The sequence below is a fragment of the Leucoraja erinacea genome, chromosome 23 (genome assembly GCF_028641065.1).
Source record: "Leucoraja erinacea ecotype New England chromosome 23, Leri_hhj_1, whole genome shotgun sequence".
In the NCBI taxonomy this organism is placed as follows: domain Eukaryota; kingdom Metazoa; phylum Chordata; class Chondrichthyes; order Rajiformes; family Rajidae; genus Leucoraja; species Leucoraja erinaceus.
The window spans coordinates 17,536,734-17,551,935 of NC_073399.1; the positions used below are offsets into that span (position 1 = coordinate 17,536,734).

Sequence of the window (15,202 nt, forward strand, 5' to 3'; positions counted from 1 at the left end):
CTCCTCATGTATGTACTTACCCTTCCAGCCCTGGGAAGGAGGGTCCCACTAGTCAGCCTCTGCATTGGGAGAATTTATAAAGTTTCAAGCAAACCCAGAAGGGAATGTTAAAGGGCAAGTTGCAGAACACCAGACTTGAACCTAGGCCGAGCCAAATATCTTGGAAGATATTGGAACATATAAAATTCTTAAGGGACTGGACAGGCTAGATGCAGGAAAAAATATTCCCAGTGTTGGGGGAGTCCAGAACCAGGGATCACAGTTTAAGAATATGGGGTAGGTCATTCAAGACTGAGATGAGGAAAAACGTCTTCACCCAGAGAGTTCTGAATCTGTGGAATTCTCTGCCACAGAAGGCAGTGGAGGTCAATTCACTGAATGTTTTCAAGAGAGAGTTAGATTTAACTCTTAGGGTTAATGAAAAAGGGATATGGGGAGAAAGCAGGAACGGGGCACTGAGTTTGGATGATCAGCCATGATCATACTGAATGGTGGTGCAGGCTCGGAGGGCCAAATTGTCTACTCCTGCAATTGTTTTCTATGCTTCTATGTTTCTAAGAGAACTGAAGTGGCGTTTCTGCCATCCTGAGTTTGCAGCTCAGTTGGACACTTGTACACTGTCATAACAAAATGTAAAGTGACACCCTGAGATTTCCTGCTGCTGGCAGGTCTGATATTTCCTAATACTTGATAACACGAGTCATGTTATCTCTTTCAGGACTAAATATGGCACCATGCTTATCATTAGCAAGGTTGCTGAAAGCTTACCCTTTATTTTTAAATGGGATCATCCCTTTTTACTTTAGTTTAGAGATACTGAGCAGAAACAGGCCCTTCGGCCCACCGAGATCGTGCCGACCAGCGATCACCCCGTACATTAGCACTGTCCTACACACTAGGAACAATTTATAATCGTTACCAAAGTCAATTAACCTACAAATCTCTACGTATTTGGAGTGTGGGAGGAAATCGGAGCACCCGGAGAAAACCCGCGCAGTGAGGGGGGGAGAAGGTGCAAACTCTATGCAGACTGTGCTGTCCCAAGTCCTTTAGAAAGTAAATATAAAGATGGGAAAGGGATGCCCCAGTGAGATCTTTAAAGGACAATTGTTACCGAGCCACTAAAGCTAGTAAATTGAAGGTGGTGAATCAAGAAAGGATAGCCCCTGCAGTAATATCCTGTCCTATTTCTCTGTTAAACAGGCGTGCAATAGTAATATCTGATGCTTTCCAATATATCCTCCACCACAGTACAGCATTATTTATGTCTAATAAGGAGACAGCATAAAACACAGCTCGGTGACACCTTTTGACAGGCAGCATTTTTTTTTATATAGTTCTCCCAAGGACAACATTTTAGAATCTGACTCTGCTAATTACTGAAGTTTAGATGTTTACTACCATGGTCCCTGTGAACATGACATTTATAGGTAGTTGAAAATGTTGCTTCCCCCCAGGTTGTGCATTTTGGTGCCTCGTATAATTATAGTCTATTTACTGAAAGTAGACACTTGATTCGTTGGTACTTTCTCTGGAAGAGTTCATTCGAAAAAGTAAAAAAAGAAACGATGCAAATATTTATCTGTACGTTTCATTGGCCTGAACTGCTCCCAGTTTGTGAAAGTCATTATAGTCTCCATTCTGTTGTAAATATGTATGTGTGATTGTAACCGCATTGTACATTCAAATTGCCATTGAATCAAAAGCTTATTTCTTCATTATCAAATGTTTGTGGCGGGCACATTCCTTGTGTGAAATGTAATTTGATTTTTTTTTTTTGTAATGTCAATGATGTGATATTAATCAACTCAATATTATTTCCTGAAGCAATTACAATGGAAGAGATGCCAATACGATCATAGCTCCATGCTCAGTTCTCAACCACTGTTTTCATTCATTAAAACATTTCAGGCACAATAAAACAGCACCAAAGATTTGTGCCTACAAAAATATATTTGTCACCAATTTACTTATATCATTTTCTTTGATGAAGTAGGCCTCGTTTTTCTTATTGCTACATTATCCCACAATTAGTGTGGTGTTAAAAAAAGCTGCAGATTATTAATGGTGGCTCAGGAGTAGAGTTGCTGCCTTACAGCGCCAGAGACCCGGGTTTGATACTGACTATGGGTGCTCGTCATTACAGAGTTTGTATGTTCTCCACGTAACCTGCGCGTGTTTTCTCCGAGATCTTCCGTTTCGTCCCACATTCCAAAGGCGTACAAGTTTGTAGACTAATTGGATTGGTGTAAATGCAAAATTGTCCCTAGTGTGTGTGTGTAGGGCACCGTTAATGTGCAGAAATGGTTGGTGCGGACCTGTGTGCCAAAGGACCCCTTTCCTAACGGCACCTCTAAACTAAACACTAAATTAGTGGCATGATACAAGCATTTGCAATGAGGTTATCCGAGACCAAGTCAAGAAAAGTCAAGTCAAGTTTATTTGTCACATACACATACGAGATGTGCAGTGAAATGAAAGTGGCAATGCTCGCGGACCTTTGTGCAAAAGACAAACAACAAAACAACCAAACAAATTATAAACACAATCATAACACACATATTCTTTTACATAATAAATAATGGAAGGAAAAACGTTCAGTAGAGTTAGTCCCTGGTGAGATAGGCGTTTACAGTCCGAATAGCCTCTGGGAAGAAACTCCTTCTCAACCTCTCCGTTCTCACCGCATGGCAACGGAGGCGTTTGCCTGACCGTAGCAGCTGGAACAGTCCGTTGCAGGGGTGGAAGGGGTCTCCCATGATTTTATTTGCTCTGGAGTTGCACCTCCTGTTGTATAGTTCCTGCAGGGGATGAGTGAAGTTCCCATAGTGCGTTCGGCTGAACGCACTACTCTCTGCAGAGCCTTCTTGTCCTTGGCAGAGCAATTCCCAAACCAGATGGTAATGTTCCCGGACAAGATCCTTTCCACCGCCGCTTCGTAGAAGCACTGGAGGATCCTCGGAGACACTCTGAATTTCCTCAATTGCCTGAGGTGGTAAAGGCGCTGCCTTACCAAGTCTGAAGGCTAGTGCAGATCTGCACAACCTATGAACAATGCCTAGTAATGCTGTGCATTACTTTACTGTTCGAACGTATGACTGAGTGGCAATGAAAGAGGAACAGTATTGAACAGTAAAATAGTCCACATCCTTGGCATTTCACTGTGTGCAGCTGTGAATGAAGGTCTAGCCATATACTGGTAAAGGTTAACGATTTTTACTATTTTGCTACTTAATACAAAATGCTTTCTTGTCGTATTGAATATGCGTCAGTTCTGGCTGTGGATGTTCCAGTTAATCGAGCTCTGTATTAAGTTAGTTAAATGGAAAGAGTACTAGCATTAATATCTTCTACATGGCTCTGTGATTTCTGAACATATGAAATATGTTTTTTAGGGCTGTTCTTGCTATTTTCCTGCCACTTAGTTTAGTTTAGTTTATCGTCACGTGTACTGAGGTACAATGAAAAGCTTTTTGTTGCGTGCTAATCAGTCACGCAAAGACTCTACATGATTACAATAGAGCTGTCCACAGTGCACAGATACATGATAAAGGGAATAACGTTCAGTGCAAGTTACAGTCCAATAATGTCTGATTAAACATAGTCCTCGGGTCTTCCATGTGGTAGATAGTATCTCAGGACCGCTCTCTACTTGGTGATAGGATGGTTCAGTTGTCTGAAAACAGCTGGGAAGAAACTGCTCCTGAATCTGGAGGTGCGCGTTTTGACACTTCTGTGCCTCTGGTTCTGGTTGATTACTGCGCAAACACCTCATCAGTGGTTATCTCGCGCTGGTCGAAGTGAGTAGAGTAGTGATTACATTTTGAAGTGGGCCTTTTTGACCAAGTTGAGGAGATCTAGTTGCTCAATCCCCTTTTTAAATGACTTAACATCGGGAGCAGCACGTGTGTTGGGTGGTAACATTCCATTCCCTTATCGTCCATGGGTCAAGGGAATATTGGTAGCAAGGTTTATTAAAATTTAGCCAGTTGAAGATGTAGGGACCATTATTTTGTCTTGTTTCATGGCAGTTGGTGCTCTGGGATGACGGGAGATTTGATGGCGTGATTTTGTGAATCTCCTTGTAAATTGCAATAAGTCTTAGCCAGATTCTGCGGCAATCTAGGTATCCCATCCGAGAGAAGTCAGCATATTATTCATGCTTGATTCATGCTTGATTAGTCATTACATACAAAGCGGGCTGCTCGGCGTTGTACTTTCTCCAGGGTGATGTTACAGTTGTTGAAAGGATCCCATACGGCTCCACAATACACTAATTTGAGCCTGACAAAGGACTTGTAGGCATTCTCTTTGACGGATGTACAACATGCGTGAACATTTATTTTGAGTAGGCAGAGAGTTCTATTTGCTTTGTTGGACACTTGACTAATATGCATCGCCCAACTTAAATCTTTGCTTAATTCGACTCCTACATATGGGTGATAGTCGACAGCAAGCAATGTATGGCAATGTATGGCCTCTTGCCCGATGGGGGGGGGGGGGGGGGGGGGGGGGGGAGGGGGGAGGACTTGTCCTTGATTATGCCAAGGCAGTGTGACGTGTAGATGGACTTTTGCTAAGCCAGTTCTTCACACAAGATTCCCAAAATGCTGACTGTGGAAAATGCCATTAGTGGTCTCCAATCAAATGTGCTTTAAATTTGGTGCTCCCAGTTTTATGCAAACAAATACCATCATCTCCCTTTATAACTGAAGGTCTAATACTTTAGTTTTAGTTTAGACATACAGCGCGGAAACAGGCCGTTCGATCCACCAAGTCCGCGCCGACCAGTGATCATCATATACTAGCACTACCTTATGCACTTGGCACAATTTATTATTTTTACCAAAGCCAATTAACCTACAAACCTGTACGTCTTTGGAGCGTGAAAGGAAACTGGAGCACCCGGGGAAAACTCACATGATCACGGGGAAAACGTAAAATCTACATAAAGACAGCACCTGTAGTCGGGATCGAACCCAGGTCGCTGATGATGTAGGGCCACCATGCCGCCCTATTGTACTACGGCACAAGATAAATAAAGTACAAAGGTTATGGCTGATATCAGTTCCGGGTAGCGTTTGGCACTTTGAATTGTGCGTCAGTGAATCGAAGGCAAATTACTAATGGTGGGAGAGCAACCTTTGTATTTCGGATCATGTACAGCAATCTCCTACATTAAGCTTACAATATGCAAATTTGCCGTCACCCGCACACCTCCGACAGCCCAAGTATACTGCACAAACTCTTTCCTCCGTATATTCGCAAATCACCTATCGGCAAGAGCCACAACAACTCCTCCAGCAGCAGGTCAAGTAATTAGACTCAATCCCCCAATTGTTACAGCAGATGGTGTCAGACACATCCCATGGTGTCACACCCGATATCAGACACGCCCCTGGAGACTACCGAGGCCTGGGTTGTTTTCTTCAGCACTATTCCTGCAGAGGAACCTGATTATGATGGTTCACGGACCAGAAAACGCCATTGTGGATGTACAACTGGATGCCTCCTGTTGCAAATTGCAACATAGACTCATTGTTTTCCATGTCAGCTCTCATACACTTGTACTGCTCTGGCATAGCTGGAAGAAGTTGGATCACGCGGTTGTAAAGCACACCTGTCCTCGGGCACTCTCAGTTCAACCAGGTTTTAATAGCACGGTAGGGGGACTCCCTAAGCAGATCCCAGCTGATGCCGAGAGCCTGACTCGGGCAGATCCGCTCAGATGTGTTCTCATCTGCTCTCCTTCGGGGCTTTCCACACAACTTCTCCGCACCAGAGTACCTGAGCCCAAGCTCACAGCTCTCGTCTAAGCATCTTCCACAACAGCCATCTTGGAGTCATAGTCTTACAACGTGAAAACAGGCCCTTCGGACCAACTTGCCCACACTGGCTAACCTGTCCCATCGACACTAGTCCCATCTGCTTGCATTTGACCTACACGCCTCTACACCCGTCTTATCCATGTACCCATCTAAATGCTTCTTAAAAGTTGCCTCAACTACCTCCTCCAGCAGCTCGTTCCATACACCCACCACTCTTTGCATGAAAAGGTTACCCCTCAGGTTCATATTAAATCTTCCCCCTCACCTTAAACCTATGTCCTCTGGTTCTCGATTCCCATACACTGGGCAAGAGACTCTGCGCATCTACCCGATCTATTCCTCTCATGATTTTGTACATCTTCTTTCCTCTCGGCACCAATCGGCCAAACTCACTCCACGCACCCAGGCATCAACTGCTCCACTTATCCCCACAACACCCATTGATTGCAAGGGCCGGTAAGAAAAACCATGGGTCTTACCTTCCACACCCTCAAGGTCGGCTGGAGGAGGCATTCCCGGGGCACAAAGGTTGAAGAGTCTAGGACCAGAGGCCATACCATCAGAATAAAAGGACGTACCTTTAGAAAGGAGATGAGGAGGAATTTCTTTAGTCAGAGGATGGTGAATCACAGACGACTGTGGCAGCCATGTTAATGGATATTATTTACGGTGGAGATTGGTAGATTCTTGATTAGTACGGGCGTCAGGGATTATCGGGAGAAGGCAGGAGAATGGGACTCAGAGGGAATGATAGTTTAAGTATGATTGAATGGCAGAGTAGACTTGATGGGCCGAATGGCCTAATTCTGCTCCTATAACTGATGAAGATGGTCAGGCAAGGAGAAGGAAGACGGTTCATGGTTGCCCCGTTAAATGCTTCCCTTCTTGAGGGAAGCTGGAAGAGAGAAGGAGGAGCAAGATGAAGACTCACCAGTGTTAGGTGGATACAGGTGAGGGGGGGGGTTGATAGTCAGCTGGTTGGACAAAGACCAGAAATGCAAATACAAAAGATCTGAGATAAGGAAAGAAGAGGTGTGAATTGTGAAGCCCGAGGACGGAATATTAGTCGAAGAGGGAAGGCGGGGAAAAATGCATGCGAGTTCAAGGGGGACACAGGGAAGGGGGGGGGGGGGGGGGGGGGTCCTTCGTTTTTAACCTTAGTTCTATTCCAACAGAGAGAAGCAATGGATTAACTGGGGAAAAAAAACTTTGAGGAGCATGCTTTCTCTCTCAGCTTTACCTTAGATCTGTGCCTGCCCTGTCCATGATGGGATTGTTCTAAGACTTATCAAAGATCAATATTGTTTGAGTGAGATTAACATTGTGGTTTGGAAACACAGCAGCAAAGGGATTCCCTCTCTCCAAATTCAAAAGCCTACAGTTCATCCAACCTTCCTCGTGCTGTACACAACTATTAGACTATGCCTCAACCCACAGTGTACACAATGGGCGTTAAGCATTGGAGAAAACAGTGCACAACAAATGGCACTTCACCAAGCATCGTCAATCCTCTCTTTGTTTCGAGTGGAGAGAAGCACTGTACTGCTCCAGAGCTGGTGAGCAATGCAGACAAAAATGCTTTCTCTTTCGCTGCATCTCAGGGTCTCTTTGTGGCTAGAAATTCCACGTCGCATGAAAACGTGCATTAAACATGTGCTGCAAGGGGGCCCAGCCTCTATTGGTGTGGACCACACCTCCTCCAACCACATCGACTCTATCCGTTGTTTGAACTTGTGGAAACAGGCTCTTTGGCCCACCGAGTCCGCGCTGACCAGGGATCATCTAGTACACTAGCCCTATCCTACACATACTCGGGACAATTACAATTAACAGAAGCCAATTACCTACAAACCTGTACGTCTTTGGAGTGTGGGAGGAAATTGGAGCACCCGGGGAAAATCCACGCGGTCACAGGGAGAATGTACACACTCCGTACAGACAAGCACCCGTAGTCAGGATCGAACATGGGTCTCTGGTGCTGCAAGGCAGCAACTCAGCCGCCGTGCCACCCCTCAGTGTGGATTTCCTATATATCGGCACGGCCAAGCGCAGAGTGGACTCAACACCTACGCTCAGTCCACCTTGGACTAAATGATCTCCTGGTTGCCAAACATTTTAACTCCCCGACCCATACCGACCTTTCTGACATGTCCTGGGCCTCCTCCATAATCAGAGTGAGGCCAAACACAAGTTGGAGGAACAGCACCTCATATTTCGCTTGGGCAGCTGACAAACCAGCGGTGTGAATATTGATTTCTCTAACTTCAAGTAAACATTGCATCCCCTCTCTCTCTCTCTCTCCCCGTCTCTCTCCTACCCCAGTCATCCTGCTAGTTTCACTGCTTCTATCACTTCTTCCACAGCCAACAATGAACCATTGTGATCTCCACCTTTCTTTGGCCATTGGTGCCGGCTCAAGATTTGTTCTGAACCTTGTCACACCTCTAGTTTCTCTCAGTCTGAAGAAGGCTTGCGAGCCGAAACATCACCCATTCATTTTCTCCAGAGATGCTGCCTGACCCACTGAGTTACTCCAAAGCTGACTGATTTGCCTGGTATTTGGATATAAGGAGCAATGCATGGCAGTGGATATGGCTGTGTACAACGGCGCTTCATTTCAGGAGATGAGCACAAGTAGCTTAACTTTACCCGAGCAGCGATGCTGCCAAGATTGGAGTCTAAAGAGCCAGGTAGACAAAGGGACTGGACAGTCCTTTTCTCCCAGCTCCCAAAATGTACTGGAAAGAACTGCAGATGCTGGTTTCTACCAAAGGTAGACACAAAGTGCCGGAGTAACTCAGTGAGTCAGGCAGCATCCTTGGAGAAAAAGGATGGGTCGGGACCTTTTAAGTCGGGACCCATCCTTAGACTTTGTCGCCCTTCCTTCCTCTCCAGAGATGCTGCCTGACCCGCTGAGTTACTCCAGCACTTTGTGTCTCTCCCAGCTGACATGACAGAGGTGAACACCGAGGGAGAGAAGCAAAGTGTTTGCTCACTTCCTCAATCATCACTACCCACAAAATAAAACGTGTAAGAGCACAGCAGGAAACCGTTGAGAACTCTGGGGTCGATCGCTAGATTGAAATTACATAAAGTGCTGGTGTAACTCAACGGGTCAGGAGGCAGAGGACATGGATGGGCGGTTCAGGTCAGGACTATTGTTTATTGTCTCATGTACTGACCTATGGGCCAAACGCGGGTAGGAGGAACTATTGTGGACGGGGCATCTCGGTCAGAATGATCAAGTTGGGCCGAAAGGCTTGTTTCCTTGACCCTACAACACTGCTGTTGTTATGTATATAACAGAGAAAATCATTCAAAAACTTCTGATAAAGATTTGTGTTGAACTGTGTAGAAAGGAACTGCAGATGTTAGTTTACACCAAAGACACATAATGCTGGAGTAACTCAGCTGGGACAAGCAGCATCTCTGGATAGAAGGAATGGATGACATTTCAGGTCGAGGCCCTTCTTCAGACCTGTGTCAGTTCATGGGAAACGTCTTTTGATAACAGGGCATTTAGGTACGCCGCTTTTTAATATTATTCTTCTCTCCAGCACTGCAGGTGTCAAATCCTGCGCGTTTGTACTCACTTAATTGCGCAAACTACACCTTTGAACTTGGACGATAAAGAAACAGCAATTATGTGCGATCTGTTTTGTCAGGTTTGGGCTGGGAAATGATTGCTCACTATTCAGAGTTCATTTCTATCCAAGTAAACTGACCCCAGGCTGCCAGCAATGCTTGGCTGATGTTAGCCTGCCGTATGACACAGAACTATGCCAAGAAAAGACAGGTGAGTTTCGCTTTCTCAAGAACAGCATAGCCTGATTTGCTGTATTGTCTTCTAAACAGTTGAAATATTTAACCTGTTTTCCCAGCCTTCATCTTGCGGTTTTTGAGAGAAAAATGGGAAGATGTAAATGCCACTAGACTCCCTCGTCCCGAAATCCCAGTGTAAGTTCCCTGCTCCCCAACCACTGAGGATACGATCCTAAAACCACGCACCAGGTTTTTATGCAAAACATTTGTTTTCATTTGGGCGTTTATCTGATATAATAGCCATTCAACATCAACAATTAACGGAAAGTCACGACTCGCCACAGAAAGTATGATTATGGCTGAACATCAATGGTTTTCGACAAACTCAGCATGGACATTAAAGCGGGGATTCTCGATAGGTTCATGATGAGCAAAGATGTCAAGGGTTATGGGAAGAGGACAGGAGAATAGGGTGGAGAGGGTGAAATAATTCAGCTACGAACAAAAGACAGAGTGGACTCGATGGGCTGAACGGCCTAATTCTGCTCCTGTACCTTGTCAACATGAACTCCAGCTGAGAAACAGTGGCAATTTTTCCGCTTAAATTTTACAACATTTTTATTCCTTATTCTTCATGGAATATGTAACCTCATCAACAAAAGGACCCCGTGTTTTCTCTCCCTCTACCTCCCCAATTGTTCTCAGCTATCTGCATTAGTCAGAGTCATATAGCACAGAAACTAGCCCTTCAGCACAATTTGCCCACACCGACCAAGGTGCTCCATCTACATTGGTCCCACCTGTCTGTGTTTGGTCGTGGCCCTCTAAACCTTTCCTGCCCATATGCCTGTCCAAATGTATTTTAAAATGTCATTATTGGTTTTCTCATCACAATTTGTCCATACTACAGACTAGATGCATCAACTATTGCTATGATCCATAGGCTGTATGCATGCCATGATTGCCAAAATACTAAGCTATAACCTGTACTAAAGTCAGTTTTGTTGGGTGAGAGGGGAACATCAGCCTGGCGTAAGTCACCATGTCCAAGGTAACAGGATACAATAAAATGTTCGCATCCAGAATACATACAGCTTCGGAGTTCAATTATCAAGCTCATGCCAAAATTATTTCACAAATTCATGATTTAAAAAAAAAAAAATCACCAACAGCTTCAGCATTTGATTCTAATTCAGCTTTACATGGGGGGGGGGGGGGGGGGGGGGGGGTAGTAGAGGGGGGTTGAAAGACAGAAAGATGCATATCAGTGAGTTTGTCTGAGGTTCTGGAATTCATATTTTGTCCTATATTGAACCTTCCACAATCATCAAGAAGGGACTCGACCCAAAACGACACCCATCCTTTTCCAAACTCCAGTCCATTCCCCCACCCCTTCTACATTCAGTCTGAAGAAGGGCACTCCCCCACCCTTTTTCTCCGCAGATGCTGGCTGATCCGTTGAGTTACTCTAGCACTTTGTGTCTATCTTCGGTGTAAACCAGCCTCTACACATCTCTAAAGTCCTGCCTACAAAATAAATTATGGGAAAGTCACACCCCATCTTTGTTCGTTAACTGCTTGTTGTCAATGCTGCTCCCATTGGGTGTGACACTGTACAGTTACAATTACAATCTGTCTCACACATATTGAAATGGAATGACGACATTAGACTGCCACAGAATGCAACTGAATAACTTTTAGTCACACTGGGCGATTTCCAAAATATATACTACATAAGGGGCAAAATAAATTAGCAAATGAATGGCATATTATTGATTTCTCTGCCATGTTAAATTAAGAATGTGGGCCCTTTCTATTCCAGGCACATCCCTGAAGATTTAGGAAGAATTAAAAATTCATCAGGAACACCTGTTTTAACCAGCCCAGTCCCTTTCAACTAGAATCGTAATATTCATTAATACATAAAGGTTTCGGATTTGCACTTTATTCAGGAGCCTCGTTCTACTGTATGCATTTCATAACTGTTACCCAGCCCCTGGTCCATAATTACTGCAGCACGGCATGCCATTTGTAATAGGGATGTCAGTGCCACAAGTTGTTATTAAAGCGGTAAAGACCACAAATTAAATCAATTAAGTGCACGTTCGTAAAATACTAATTAGTAACATGTTTGAAACTGCATCATCTCTTGCTTACGACCCTTCAAGGACATCTGAAACTAGATGCCATAAAATAAAATTATAATTCAAAGAATGTTTGGAAAATGAATGAGTTTATCAACATTTGTCTTGCTTTGAATATAATGGATGCCGGGACAGTCATTACTCTGACTTCATTTTTAGTTTAGTTTTGATTAGTCTGGATACAGCATGGAAAGTAGCCCTTCGGCCCACTGAGTTCTGTGCGGACTATCGATCACCTGTTCACACTAGTCCTATGTTATCCCAATTTCGCGTCCACTCCCTGCACACAAAGGGCAATTTTAAAGAGGCCAATTAACCTACAAACTGCACGTCTTTGGGATGTGGGATGAAACCAAAAGACCCAGAGGAAACCCACGTAATCACAGGGAGAACGCGCAAACTCCACACAGACAATACCCGAATTCAGGATCAAACTTAGATCTCTGGCACAATAAGGCAGCAACGCCAATAAACCAGCTGTGCCACCCTTCTGTAAATTATTACTATTAATGGCTCTACAAATATAGTTGAACAAGCATTAACGTTTCCTTCAAACAAGTCAGTTGTTTCATATCTGTTCTATCAAACCAATATTACCATCAGCTACTCCAGCTACTCCAGTTAATCAATGTTTGTGTAATAATATGTAATTAAGTTTGGGTATTTTTAGTTCTTCAGCTGATAATACTTACTTTTTCATTGCCTATTGAAGAGAACTTTGCATTCCATAAAACTCTATTTCTATATCTTGGTAGCTCCTCTTGTACAAAAGCATTCCGACAAAATAGATATTCTAATAACACTACCTTATCATTGAGATCGAGAAATTGCTTCTTAATCTCAGTATGTTCACATCAAATTGGTTTACTTTTAACATACATGTTAGTGGCATTCATTAGACTTTTAGATAGGCATATGGATGCAGAGAAAATGTACATTAAATGTAATAAAATGTCCCCAGAAGGCAGAGAAGACCATGACCAAATAAAATGGCTGCCGAGCTTGATCAAAGTATTCAAAATATCAACTTTCCCTCCAGTTACTGGTCCACAAAGACAGTATTTGGTTCACACACTTGCTGTCTGAATTTAGACATCTTGGGCCATTTTATGACATTAAGTGCGTTTCATGATTGGAAAGTGTTGTTGGATACAGACTGGATGCATTTTGAGTACAAACTTCATGCACTCTGCAACAAATAGCATCACAGTTGTTGCAGACACAAATGCACGAGCCTGAAGAAGGGTCACGACCTGCCACATCGCCTATCCATACACTTGCAGACTTGCTGCCTGACCCACTGAGGTGTTCCACCACGTTGTGTTCTATGCCAGGTTCCAACACCTGCAGTTCCTTGTGTCTACATCATAGTGCAATCTTTATTTAGTTCAACACCGATCCTCCCACTTTATTTTAAATTACGATCAGCCTACACTGGATCCTACAGATAAATGTCACACAAACACAGGGTAACCAGCTTCCTGTGTTTGCTAAAGTTATACACTCTTTTGGTTTGCAGTTTGGGGGTGGCACAGTGGTAGAGTTGCTGCCTTTCAGCGCCAAAGACCTGGGTTGGATCCTGACTACGGGTGCCGTCTGTATGGAGTTTGTACCTTCACCCTGTGACCTGCGTGGGTTTTCTCCGGGTGCTCCGGTTTCCTCCCACATTCGATACGTACAGGTTTGTAGGTTAATTGGCTTCTGTAAATTGTAAATGGGTAGGATAGTGATGGTGTATGAGATGATTTCTGGTCGGTGTGAACTCAGTAGGCTGAAGAGCCTATTTCCACGCTGAATATTGAAAGTCTAAAGACAGTTAAAGCAAAACAAAATTCCTCGAGTTTTACACACAGTGAGAAATATATTATCTGGAAATACTTTCCAGATGAACTTTCCCACCCAGGCTGAGTACTGGGATCTCCATAATGTTGGGAGGAAGTGGAGGAGAGTCAATTATTCACGCTTCACAAAATTATTCTAAATATGACTTAACTTGCAACTGCTCCAGAACTGCTGGGGACTGCTGGGAACTGCTCCAGAACAAATCGGCAAATTCCCCCTGAACTACAACCTAGTCTAGATCATGCTGCGGGATAGGACAGTCAAGGAACTACGGATTCTGGAATCTTGAGCAAAACACTGGGGCAACTCAGCGGGTCCGGCAGCATCTCTGAAGGACATGGATAGGTAAGGTTTCTGGTCGGAAGGTTCTCGACCTGAAATGTTCTCTAGCGATGCTGGCTGCCCCGATGAGTTACTCCAGCACTCTGCGTTTTGGTTAACGAATAGGACCTGTTCACTGGTTGCGAAAAAGGAGGACATTGCCAGACGGGCATGAATAGACTTCCTAACAACATGGGGGAAAATCTTGGGATGGTGAACCACTGGAGGCCCATGTTACAACAGTTTCATTGTTTCACTCACCCATGGAATGGACAAGGGAAAATAACCACAGCTGCTTCCCCTCCATTGCCAATTGCGACACAGTCTCATCGAACATCTTCCTTTTTAACTACATTTCAACAGGCAGGAATGCTTTAAGTCCCGAGTGCAGAGTATCTTTTGAGAATTTTTAATTGGAAAATGTTAGACCCAAGAATGCAAATCTGGCAGAATTTGAATTCTCAATACAGGTCCACCACTGTTTTTCCAGCAACTGGTTATCTCTAGTCCCTCCTTTAATCCGGACAAATTACCTAGTGTGTAAGATCAGGCACAGAAATCGCTATCAAAATATGGGGGGGGGGGGAAAACCGGGGGAACAGGGGGGAAACAATGTTTTTGCCGGCCGTGTGTGCATGTGCACACTCACGCGCACACTCACACACACACGAGGCTTCGGAGGCTTCAGCCGTGGGCCCTGTGAATAGTAATTACAGCTCAATCCAGCGCTAAATGCAGCTCAACTCTGCCTGTCTCGCCAGGTTAACCTACAGCCCTGCCTGGACTGACAGGACACCAGCCTGGAGTCGTGGAGCTAGCGCTGCTTCTCCACACTGGCTGTAAACCTGGGCCATATTTCCCATAAGTCCACGAAGGGCTGTAGGTTAACCTGGTGGGACAGGCAGAGTTGAGCTGGGTTTAGCACTGCGCTGGCTGTGGGCCTGGGGGCACCGTGCACATCTGACTCCCGATGTCTCTGGCCACCACCAGGCGTGGTGGGGGGGGGGGGGGGGGGGGGGGGGGGGGGCACCCAGGTGCGGACGGGGATGGTCCAGTGGCGGTTCGGCAGCGATTGCAGCGCCGGAGAGCTGGGATCGATCCTGGCTGCTGATGAGGCACAGGTCTATGCCCAGGGCGGCCGAGAGTGTTTGGCACGTCTCCCTCCTCCAATCACTGCGCTCTATCCTCACCGACCCCCCTACTTCCGCCTCTGACCGACACCTCCCTTCTCCAATGATCGCGCTGTCCCGCCCCCATTGCCTGCTGACCGACGTCTCTCTCGTCGAATCGGCGCCCTCCATCAGC

At 45.0% G+C, this 15,202-nt stretch overlaps 1 protein-coding gene across 1 annotated transcript in view; it reads right to left on the bottom strand.

Moving 5' to 3' along the window:
• The window catches only part of bahcc1b (BAH domain and coiled-coil containing 1b), a 275,740-nt gene that overhangs the window by 223,021 nt on the left and 37,517 nt on the right, over positions 1 to 15,202 (bottom strand).